This window comes from Dioscorea cayenensis, chromosome 1 (genome assembly GCF_009730915.1).
Source record: "Dioscorea cayenensis subsp. rotundata cultivar TDr96_F1 chromosome 1, TDr96_F1_v2_PseudoChromosome.rev07_lg8_w22 25.fasta, whole genome shotgun sequence".
NCBI lineage: Eukaryota > Viridiplantae > Streptophyta > Magnoliopsida > Dioscoreales > Dioscoreaceae > Dioscorea > Dioscorea cayenensis.
The window spans coordinates 27,370,443-27,381,142 of NC_052471.1; the positions used below are offsets into that span (position 1 = coordinate 27,370,443).

The window sequence follows — 10,700 nt, forward strand, 5'->3', positions numbered from 1 at the left end:
AGAATTTAACCACCATTCTTGCATCAACATTCAGCCCTTGGGTACTGTGCTTCTAGCCACCCTTGCATTAGTAATCAGCCTTACAATGAACTTGTGACCATGAGGAGTTAGGCCCTTCTCGTTTAATACCCCCTAAGCATTGAAGTCCTACTTAAACTTTATCCCAAGTTTGAGGCATCTCATCCGTGAGGGATTGGTTCCTGACATTGACACTCTATCACATCCTTGGCACATACTTTGTGCAGTATCTTGAGACGTCGAGGCGATCCCAGCATCTTCTTTATTGTGTGATCTGTGACCAGAGGACAGCTGGACTATAATGGTAGTGTCTTCGAAAATATCATGCCCTTTCCTTGGTGGCACATCTCCTCCTAACAACGCTGATTAGAGCAGACCCTCAAGATACAGGAGATCTCTTTCCCATATATAGTACATTAAATCTAGGAAAGAAAACTTTCTCTCCTGATAATCGAGCCACTTTTGGCAGCAGATTTTTGCGCAGCTAAATATTTATAGAGGTTGCGTGACACCATTCATCCATTACCACTCTGAATGCTATAAAAACCTACTTTCTAGGGAATGTATCATTTTTATCTCTCTCTTTCCATAACATTCTCATGAGGCCTCTCAAGGAGGGAAATGTGGTTTGCGGCCAAATTTTTTGCCCATCTTTTGTCCTTTATCTCTAAATTAAACTCTTGCAAGGACCCTGGCAGTTAATTAGGGTTTGGCATCGATTTATTCAACAAGTATTTCAATGCGGAGAGATTAGTATACACGATTACCTTTAGAAAGTACCAAAGTATGACCGAATTTCTCAAATGCAAAAACCTCAAGTAAGCAATTCCTTTCCGGTGGTTGTGCGGTTTTCTAGGGCACCATTCAGAGTCTTGCTCACATAACAGATGGGATGAAAATGGTTGTCTCTTTATTGCCCAAGTACTACTCAAAGCTGTCGTAATTGCTCGCACACATTAATTCAAATGTGGACTCAATTTGGGGAAACTATGATCGTGCTTCCACGAAGCTTTTTCTTGAGGATGAAAATGGAAGTCATCACATTCATCGATTGAACTCAAAGGAGTATCTTTTTCAAGTAACTTTGTTAACGGTCGGACGATCAATGATAAGTTCTTTATGAATCTCCTATATCAGTCGTTATGCCCCAAGAAGCTTTTGGTAGCTTTTCCTTTGAAGTAGGAGGGTAGATATGGTGGCAACCTTGCCTTATGCTTGCCTATCCCTTGTGTGAAATCACAGCAGTTGAGTACTATGTCCTCCCTTACCATAAAGTGATATATATCCCAGCGAGAACTAGATTTGTCTCGCGTCGCACTGAGCTAGAACTCGTTCCAGTTTCGAGGCATAACCTTTCGGATGTGTCATAGAATTAGGATGTTATCCATTAATAATTCATGATGTCTTCTACCATATCTTCAAAAAATTTCCATCATACACCTTTGAAAGGTAGTCGGTGGATTGCACAACCAAAATGGCATCAATGACAGGTCATAAAAGTGCCATAAGGACAAATAAAGGTTGTGTTTTCTTGGTCTTACGAGGTAATATAGATTTGGAAATATCTAGAAAGACCATCTAAGAAACAATAATAGGAATGCCCATTAACTATTCAAGCATCTAATCAATGAACGACAATGGGAAGTGATCCTTTCCATTGGCATCATTGAGTTTTGTGAATCTATGCATACTCACCGCCCGTGATAGTTCGGTTGTTACAAGTTCATTCCTCGTCATTTATAATCATGAGTCGTTTCCTCCTTTTTCTCGGTACCACTTATACTAGACCCACCTACGCCTTTGTTGAAATTGGGTAAATAATACGTGCATCAAGGAGTTTGATAACCTCATTCCTTACCCACCACTTTCATGTTGGGTTGAGTCTCGTTAAAGGTATTGCTTTTGTCCTATGATTGTCTTCCATGAGGATCTTGTGTGGATGCAAAAGAAGGGTCGATCACTGTGATATTGGAAATTTTAAGCGAATGCCCTTTTATGATAGTGCCCAGGGAGCTTGTCTTTTTGCTCACTGTCGATTGAAACTATGATGACTAGAAGGTTGGATCCCTCACCAAAATACATATCTGTAAGGCGTATTTGGTTCAGTAAGCTCAGCTATCAGAGTGTAAGGGTAGCAAGTGGTAATGGAGACCCGGTACTGGTGGGAGTTAACGAGCCACTTGCACTGTTTGGTTCACCTGAAGTGGGCGCAGAATGCGGAGTGGCCCACTTCAAAACCCCTGCCACTCTTTGACCGGAAACAAATTTTGGCAGTGGGACTTCAGTGTTTCACTTCAGTGGTTTCACTGGGTGATTAAAATCACCCATTTTCTATTCTATTTCATTTATCTTTATTTATGTTTTATTATTTTTCTATGGCTTATATTTATTTTTAATCTTTTATTGTATTTTATCATTTTCCTTTTTATCTTTTATCGTCTTTATCTTTTTATTTTATTATTTTTATCTCATTTTTATCTATTATTGTTTCTTTTTAATTACTAATTGTATTGTTTATAAAAATATATATTATTTTAATTTTTATCTTTTATCTTTTTATCACATTATTATTTTTAATTATATTTTTATTGTTTTTAAAAGTATTTTTAAAATCATAATCCCTAAATAATTATAAGCTCAATCCAACAAGCACAAAGGGTAGCCTCACCCATGATGAAGTGATGAGTAGAGTTCATTTCAACATTTTTCTAAATTTTAACTTCCACTAACCAAACAAAAAGTAGTTAATGATTTGACACTTGCCTTTTCAGCGAAACACACTGGACTAAACACTTCAACTGAAACTTTCACTCCAACTAAAGTGGCACTTCAAGACTTCCACCAGCTCGATTGGACTACTTTCGAATCAAACGCACCCTAGAGTGTTTTAGGAAGTGGTTTTCGACTCTAGCCTGGAGGTTCTTCAGGCATTTGCTTTAGTCTCCCATATTCAAGATCAAATTACTCGAACTCTCTATTTGCCTCCCCAGATGAACTGTCATTGTCAGAACTGTCTCCCATGGCACCTACCTCAAACTCTAAAGAATCTGTATCACTTCCTTGGGTATGATTTATTTCTTCATATCCATTAAGTCTTGTATGATCTGAGCTTTCCTTATTAAGCTGGATTGATCTGGAAGAGTTGTCAAGTTCGCGCTTTAGGTCCTCTACAGTGGGTATGGAGGCAGGAATAGAAGGATCATGCTCCATTACCAGTGTTATCCTAATTGAATTCATAAATTGACAGAAGATGTCTTGTATATTTTGCTCCACCAGATTAAGGGTGTCTGGTGCTTTACAAATACTGTGCTTTCCACCAATCATTATAGAGTCACATGAATGGGTTATGTATGTATGCATGCAAATAGTGAATGGAATACTTTCTACCCTGATGGTGTTTGTGGAGTGGGAATTGGGCAATGAGTGGTTTTAGACAGATTAGTTGTTGGGTTGAAGTTGAGTTAAAATTGGTTCTAAGTAGAGGTGAGCCAAAAAAAAAAAAACCTTGTTCTGATGATCCAATCCAGTATCTAATTTTTTAATCCGAATTTTGAGGATATCCAATCTGAGAAAACGGATTGGGTACCCAATTCAAATTTTAAGATGAAAACCGGATCAGATCCGGGTTGGGAAAAAATAATAACTGGGTACCTAAATCCAATCCTATTTTCAATATATTCTAATATATATATATATATATATATATTAATTTAAATTATACACGGGCGAAAAGTAAAATATCCAAATTCATAATCTAACATCTTTAAGAGTCATATGTGTACATTAATAAATTAAATTTTTCCATCCAAAACCTTAATCTTATTAATTTAAGAGTTATATATATATATATATATATATATATATATATATATATATATATATATATATATATATATTTAATTTTAGAGAGACTAAAAACCCAATTCCCTAATCCAATTTCTTTAAGATAAATCTTTTTAATTCCTCTCTTTTAGTTTTCATCACCCGTGTTGTCTCTCTAGATTCATTATTGATAAGATGTTTGATGCTTCCGAAAATACTTGATTTTTTTTTGTATTGCTTAAGATTGGTTTTTTTATTATTATTTTTCTTGTGCAGAGAATAATATAAGATTTTAATCCTTTTTGTAAATTATAAGTTTGTTATATTTATTTATATTTAAAGTAATGTTATTATATCAAAAAAAAATTGCATAAGAAGGATAGAATTTAAATTCAAATTTGGATATCCGATACTCAATCCGATTTACATCGAGTTCCCGGTTTTTGATATCTAGTTTAAAGCGGGATCTGGATCATAAGTCAAGTTTTTTTGCCGATCCAAAAATCCAGATGCGATCTAGTTTTCAAGTACCCGTTTTTGCTCACCTCTAGTTCTAAGAAGTAGAATGGGCTTGAGTTGGTTCACACCAAAAATCAATGCAATTAAGTGCAGTGGAGTTGGTTTAAGTTGGTTGGACTCAACTAAGTTGGATTAGGCCAGGTTTAGATCATGATTCAAGGTGGTTAAACTAGAATGGTTCAATTGGGTTCGGGTTCAGTTGAACCAATCTGGTTTAATTCAATTTACTTGAGGATTGAGCTTGGTTCAGGCCTTGGTTCAGTGAAATTGGGCTGAACCAGTTTAATTAATGAGATTTGGATTCAATTAAACCAACTCAGTTCATGGAAATTATATAAGAAATGAGCTTGGTTCACATTAGTTTGGTTCAATTGAAGTTGGTTCAAGTTGGTTCAAGTGGATTTAACTCAAATTGAGTTGATTTAAGCCCAATTAGCTAGTTTTATGTTGGTGTCTGAGCACGATTTAGGTATTTAGATGTCGGTTTTAATGGTTTAAACTGATTGAGTGAAAGGGTTTGATTAGTGGAGCTTTTCAATGATTCCTATGTTTATTCTCTTTTATAGATAGATAGCTATTATTTGTCATTAGTATTTATTACTTACTTTTATTTATAGGCCAGACAAGGTCCAAGAGATAGAAGAGATCTTTACTTGGGAATTAGGCCAAGCTAGAAATTCTAGGAAAAACATGTGAGTTGATAATGGATGTTTTTCATAGCAATTCTTTGATTTTTCTATTATAATTATTTTATAAAATTCTATCTAGTAAGATATCTTGCTTCTAAACAAGTTTTTTATGCTATCATAACTAATTATGCTTATACCTTGTTTTCTTTGCACCAAGTGTTGTTAAGCATATATTATAGTTTCTGCAAATAGTTTATTTCCTTTGATATAAATTTATTTTGTTTCCTTTTCTGTAGGGCGGTTAGCATATTTTAAGGGATTATTTCCCTATTTAGTTCTTTTGTATTGTAATATACATAGGAGAAATAAAAATGGAGGACACAGAGTTTTTCTCTTCTCAATTCTTGTCAAATGTGTTTATAAGCCAATAATTTTGGTTGTTAATATTCACTAAGCTATATATGCCACGTATTTCATCATTGTGCAATTTATGACATATATATATATATTGTATAATATATGGTTCAAGGCCTTTGTGACTATACCCTTATATGATGAAAACCATTGTCAAATCTAATGTATATCTTATTTTTGAAAAGTTTGGCACTGAATAAAAATCATGTTTTATTGGAGACATTTGGGCTTTCTAGCTGCATGGAAGTTACCCCATAGTTCATTTTGTAAAGAGGCAGTGTGGGGTCCCTAGTCAGGAGGTGCGGAGAGAACTTGATGGGTAATTAGAGAGTTAGAGGGACGCTTCTATGTGACTTGCAACACTATAGGTCATCACAAGAGTGGATTCAGTGGCCAATGCCAATTAGGTAGGCCTAAATATTATTATGTGTATATGTACATCCAATTAGGCCTTAACAGGCCCTGACGTAACTGTCACTACAAGAAAACAATTCAATATCGACGGAGTTTTTTGGATGGATTAATTTCCGTCAGGAATATTTTCTTTTACTGACGGAAACTAGGTAGATTACCGACAAAATACCGATGGAGTTTCATATGGCTGAAATTTATAATAGTGACCATATTACCGACGACGACACTGACAGATTTCCGTTGCTACTTTACCCACCATATTTTTCCCTTGGCGCCAAAAGAAGAAGTCCATTGGAATTGTAAGGTTCATGCTAAATTTTTAGGGTTAAAGTTTTACCGACGAATATATTAATGTTATTAGCAACAGAATTGTGTCAGTATAAGTTTCTTGTAATTACCGACAAACTTCTGTCAGTAATAAATTTGAATATTACCAACAATAATATACCGACGGAGTTCCACCAGTATGTTATGCTCCATCTTAATTTGTTCGCAGATAAAATTACCAACGGATATCTTCATGTTATTATGGATGAAATTACGTCAGTATATCTTCATGTTATTACAATGACCAATGTTGGTTTACCGACGGAATTCGGTGGGTATGTTAATAAAACTTATTATCTAAAATTATTTATATTACTTTTATTTATGTTAAAAATAATTATTTATATAACTTATTATCAAGAAAATATTTTTAAATAATTTTGTGATAATGAAATAAATATTTTTAATGTAAAATATTTTGTTAAATTAATATTTTAATTATAAAAATATTTTGAAGTAGAGATTATTAGTGAACATTTAAAATATATATTTTATATTTAATTATTAGTTTGGATTAATCACCACCATTGATCATTTTGATCAATGATGGAGATTGTTCATTGGGTAAAAAAACCTGGCCTTTACTACCTTCTTCTCTTCATCCCTCATTTTAAAAAAACAAACCTATCCTTTCCCTTCTTCCTCTCTTCATCAAATTTCATTTTCTCCTCACAACCGTAGGATCCCCTTACATACAAACCTAATCATCTCCGCCGGTGCCGCCGCCGCTGCCAGATCCCGTCGCATATTGTTCTTCATGCTCTACTCTGTGCTCCGGAAGCAACCTGACAACATCGAGGTCTATGCCCCGCCATATTTTCATGTTCAGGTATTCCTCTATTCTTGTTTTCTTTTTGTTATTGATCTTGGTTTTGATTTCTAATCATCTTTCCTGGCTTGTAGTTTGAGAGTGTTTATATTGCTAGGGTTATTGGGGTGTTTGTGTTGGTTCCAGTGTGTTTTCATCTTCAGGTATTCTTTTTATTCTAGTTTCTATTCACTGAATTAGATTCAAGAAAAGAGTTTTTCTTTTTGTTAGGGGTGGAGGAGAGTTTTAAGAGCAACAACAAATAAATTCAAAGGCAAGAAGAGATCTTCATTGGTTGTTGCCCGCTTTGTGAAGCTTTTGTGACTGTGTATGTGGTGATCTCTCATATATTTTTACTGAATTTTATTTCTTTATTTTTCACTGAATTTATGTTTTTGTTTCTTGATTTGTATGTAAAATATGGCATTTTTATTTTTGTTGCATCTGAAATATCGATTTTTGGGGCAAGCTTTTGTGGATTTTTTAATGATGTGTATGTTTTTTAATTTTATGTTTGTTCTTATGATAAGCGTGGATTAGGTTGACTGTTTGGAGAAGCATACAATTTTGGGAGTTTAAGTTCTCTATTATTGATTGTGCATTGAGTAACATACAATTTTGTTAAATGTGATCATCTTCAGCATCTTGTTGTTTATTTATTTATTTTATGGTATGGGCTGCAGAGACTTTGATAACTTACAAAATGAAACCAAAAGTGAGGATCATTGAAACATGGAATTGAAGAAGGAGATACATGTTGTTGCTTTTGTTTGTATTGTGAATATCATAAAGAGAATAATTAGAGGTTGGTGTTGTCACCTTGTCAATTAGGAATGATCTTGATGTCCTCTATTTCAAGTAGATATTTTAATAAAAAAAGGCTATCTTCACTTCATACAAACCAGGGAGGAAATGAATGAACTAGTCTTTAATTATTTTAGAGTTATCTTGTCACCATAGGCTCATTTTGTTTATTATTATCTTGTTTTGATTTGATTAGCAAACCTTTTTTTTTAACTTTATTAAATTAAAAAAACAAAGAAAAGCAGGGTCATAAACTCATAACTTTTGGATAAATATATGTATGATAGAAATAGAGGCCAATTCTTTCAAATAAATGAATGTGGCATATCAAGACAGTGTTAGATTATCTCTCTACTTTTTTCTACTCAAATAAGAGTGATAAAAAATCTTGTGAAAGATTCTTGCTTTTGTGATTGAACTTTGATGTATGTGAATTGGATTGATAAGGTTTCCTTCTCATGTCTGAGTTTAATTGTTAACAATTTTTTTTTCTCAAATAATATATAATTTGTTATATATAATATATAGTTTGTTATATATCTTGCATTGCATTATTTCATGTAAACATTTTTTTAAACTAAATGAAGTGATTTTGTGCAACAAAACATTAATCTTTCTCTGTTGATGTTACTAAAACAACACCCTTGTTGTTTAATATATATATATATATCTTCTTTCTGTTTACTAAATATATATATATATACACATATATCTTGCCATATGAATTTCTTTGTCCCCGTAATTTCTAATTTAAATTTTCAATGGTATGTATCTCTTTGTCATTGCACACAACCTAGTTTCAAAAGCACAAGTTTTTGGACTATTATTCCCTAAGTTTTCTACGTAATTGATATGATAATGATTAGAAGTAACTTTATTGTTTATATTATCATGTTGGATGTATCTAACTTGTCTTTTTATTTTTCTTCTTCTTATTATTATTATTATTTCACAATTTCATTTCACAAGGTATTGCTTTTATTTCATTTCATAGGAGTTAGAGAAACTTAGTTCTATGCATATGATACTTATCCATCTGCTGGTATAATATAGTCACTTGTCACTGTCTCACCTTTTTGCCTCCACTTTGTCTCCACTTTAGCCCTCTTTCTGTTTCCACAACGGATTAGAGTTTTTGTTTATTTGCTTGGATGTTAGGGATTAATCTCATAACATATGATCCAATGAATACTTTATACCAACATATATATATATATATATATAATTTTATGGAGGTCTGACCTTTGCCAAGTTGCACATACCCTACTAATCTACCCTTGCTCTTGAGGTTGTGTTTAATCTAGATTTATTTACATCTTTTAGTTTCTTTATTGATAATTCAATTGGTGCATTTAGTGAGTTGATTCATTCATGCTTGATGAGTGCACTTTGCATACAAGTTTTCATACCCTAATTTCATTATTTTACTTGTTCTCAAGTCTATTTTTATACATGAACAGTGCTATTATGGGTATTTTTGTCATATATGCAGAAATCAGGGGCTCAGTACGATTTGTAGCAAATTCGGGATGAAAATAGCCCATAGGAGTGCAAGTGTTCAAGCCTGACACAGGCGGGACACGCTCGTGTCATACCCCCTGAAGTTCTCAACCAATTGTTGACTCAGTGAGATTTCGGTGCTGAAGGATATTTGCAAGATCGATATAGCCAGGACATGGTCATGTCAATGCCCCTGAAAAAACCAGACCATCAGTGAATTCATTGGAAAATTATTGACACGAGCTGAGTGCCCATGACACGATCGTGTCCTTGCCATCGAACTTTTCAGGCTGAGACACTCCTTGTCACTTATATCGCCCCCAGCATGACACGGTCTGAGACACGATCGTGCGTAGACCGTGTCGAGCCCGAAAAGTGCCTTTTTAACTCCAGTTTTAACTCCAGTTTTTAAGGTTTCCTCTTCATCTTTGTTTGGAGATCTTCTTCTCCACCAGGAGGACTTTGATGAGGATGAAGATCAAGCTTATCCACATCTTCTAGGGCGTAAAGGAGCAAGTTGGAGGCACAAGAAAAGTGGTGTTAGCACAAGGAGCTCGACATCGGAGGCAAATCTTAGAGTGAAGGGAGTCATGTCTTCTTTCTCTAGATCTAGTTTTTTCTCCTCCATGTTGTACCCACCCATGAGGGGCTAACCGGCCACGGTGCCCCAGGGTGGGATCTTTGTACTTTTGATGCTAAAAACACTTACATTCTTTTGATCTATGGAGTTCTTTTGGTTCTTGTGTTAATTTTGTGTTGGTATAACTTGATGTGTTTGATTTGCACAATTGTTTGGGTACAAATTGATATGTGCATTGCCATAGTTGTGATATCTTGCATGATTTCAAAAGTTGATGTGCAAGAGGCCATAGTTACCTTAGCAAAACTTGGTGTATATGAGAACCATAGCTGCCAGATTGCTACTAAGCACACACTAGAACCCTAGAATATACTTGGTAGAACTTTAGAGTGAGTGAGCATTCCCGAGTGCAAGGGGAACATCCCGAGGCATTGTTATCTTCTGTTGACACTTGATCTAATCACCTTTATCTCCATCCTTTCTCTTCCCTTATCTTCCTTTTAATTGTTTTTATTCTACTCAACTTCATTATCTATTTAATTGTTACTAAAGATCGAGTGTTAAAATAGTATTTTTAGTCCAGTCCCTGAGGTTTGACAACCCTACCCCTCATGGGGTACTACTATATTACTTGTGTGTGACCCGTATACTTGCGGAGAACACATCAATGCTATATGTCCTTTTAGTTAAATTTATGTGAGAATTAGAATTTATTTATTATAGATATTCATTCTTGCTTGATACAGACAAAGGAGTTAGAGTACATCCCACTCATGGCCTTATTGAAATTAAACACACTTCACTTCTTCATAGTAGTGAGCCATTTGTTTTGGCAGCACAAGCTACACAAGTTTATTATAGTGGG

At 34.3% G+C, this 10,700-nt stretch overlaps 1 long non-coding RNA gene across 1 annotated transcript; it reads left to right on the forward strand.

The window, feature by feature from the left end:
* Positions 1-6,763: 6,763 nt before the first annotated feature.
* LOC120260385 lies at positions 6,764-10,004 on the forward strand. The gene is made up of 4 exons (XR_005536403.1): positions 6,764-6,972; positions 7,047-7,115; positions 7,183-7,279; positions 9,248-10,004. It is a non-coding gene; the product is annotated as an uncharacterized LOC120260385 (long non-coding RNA).
* The last annotated feature ends 696 nt before the right edge of the window (positions 10,005-10,700 follow it).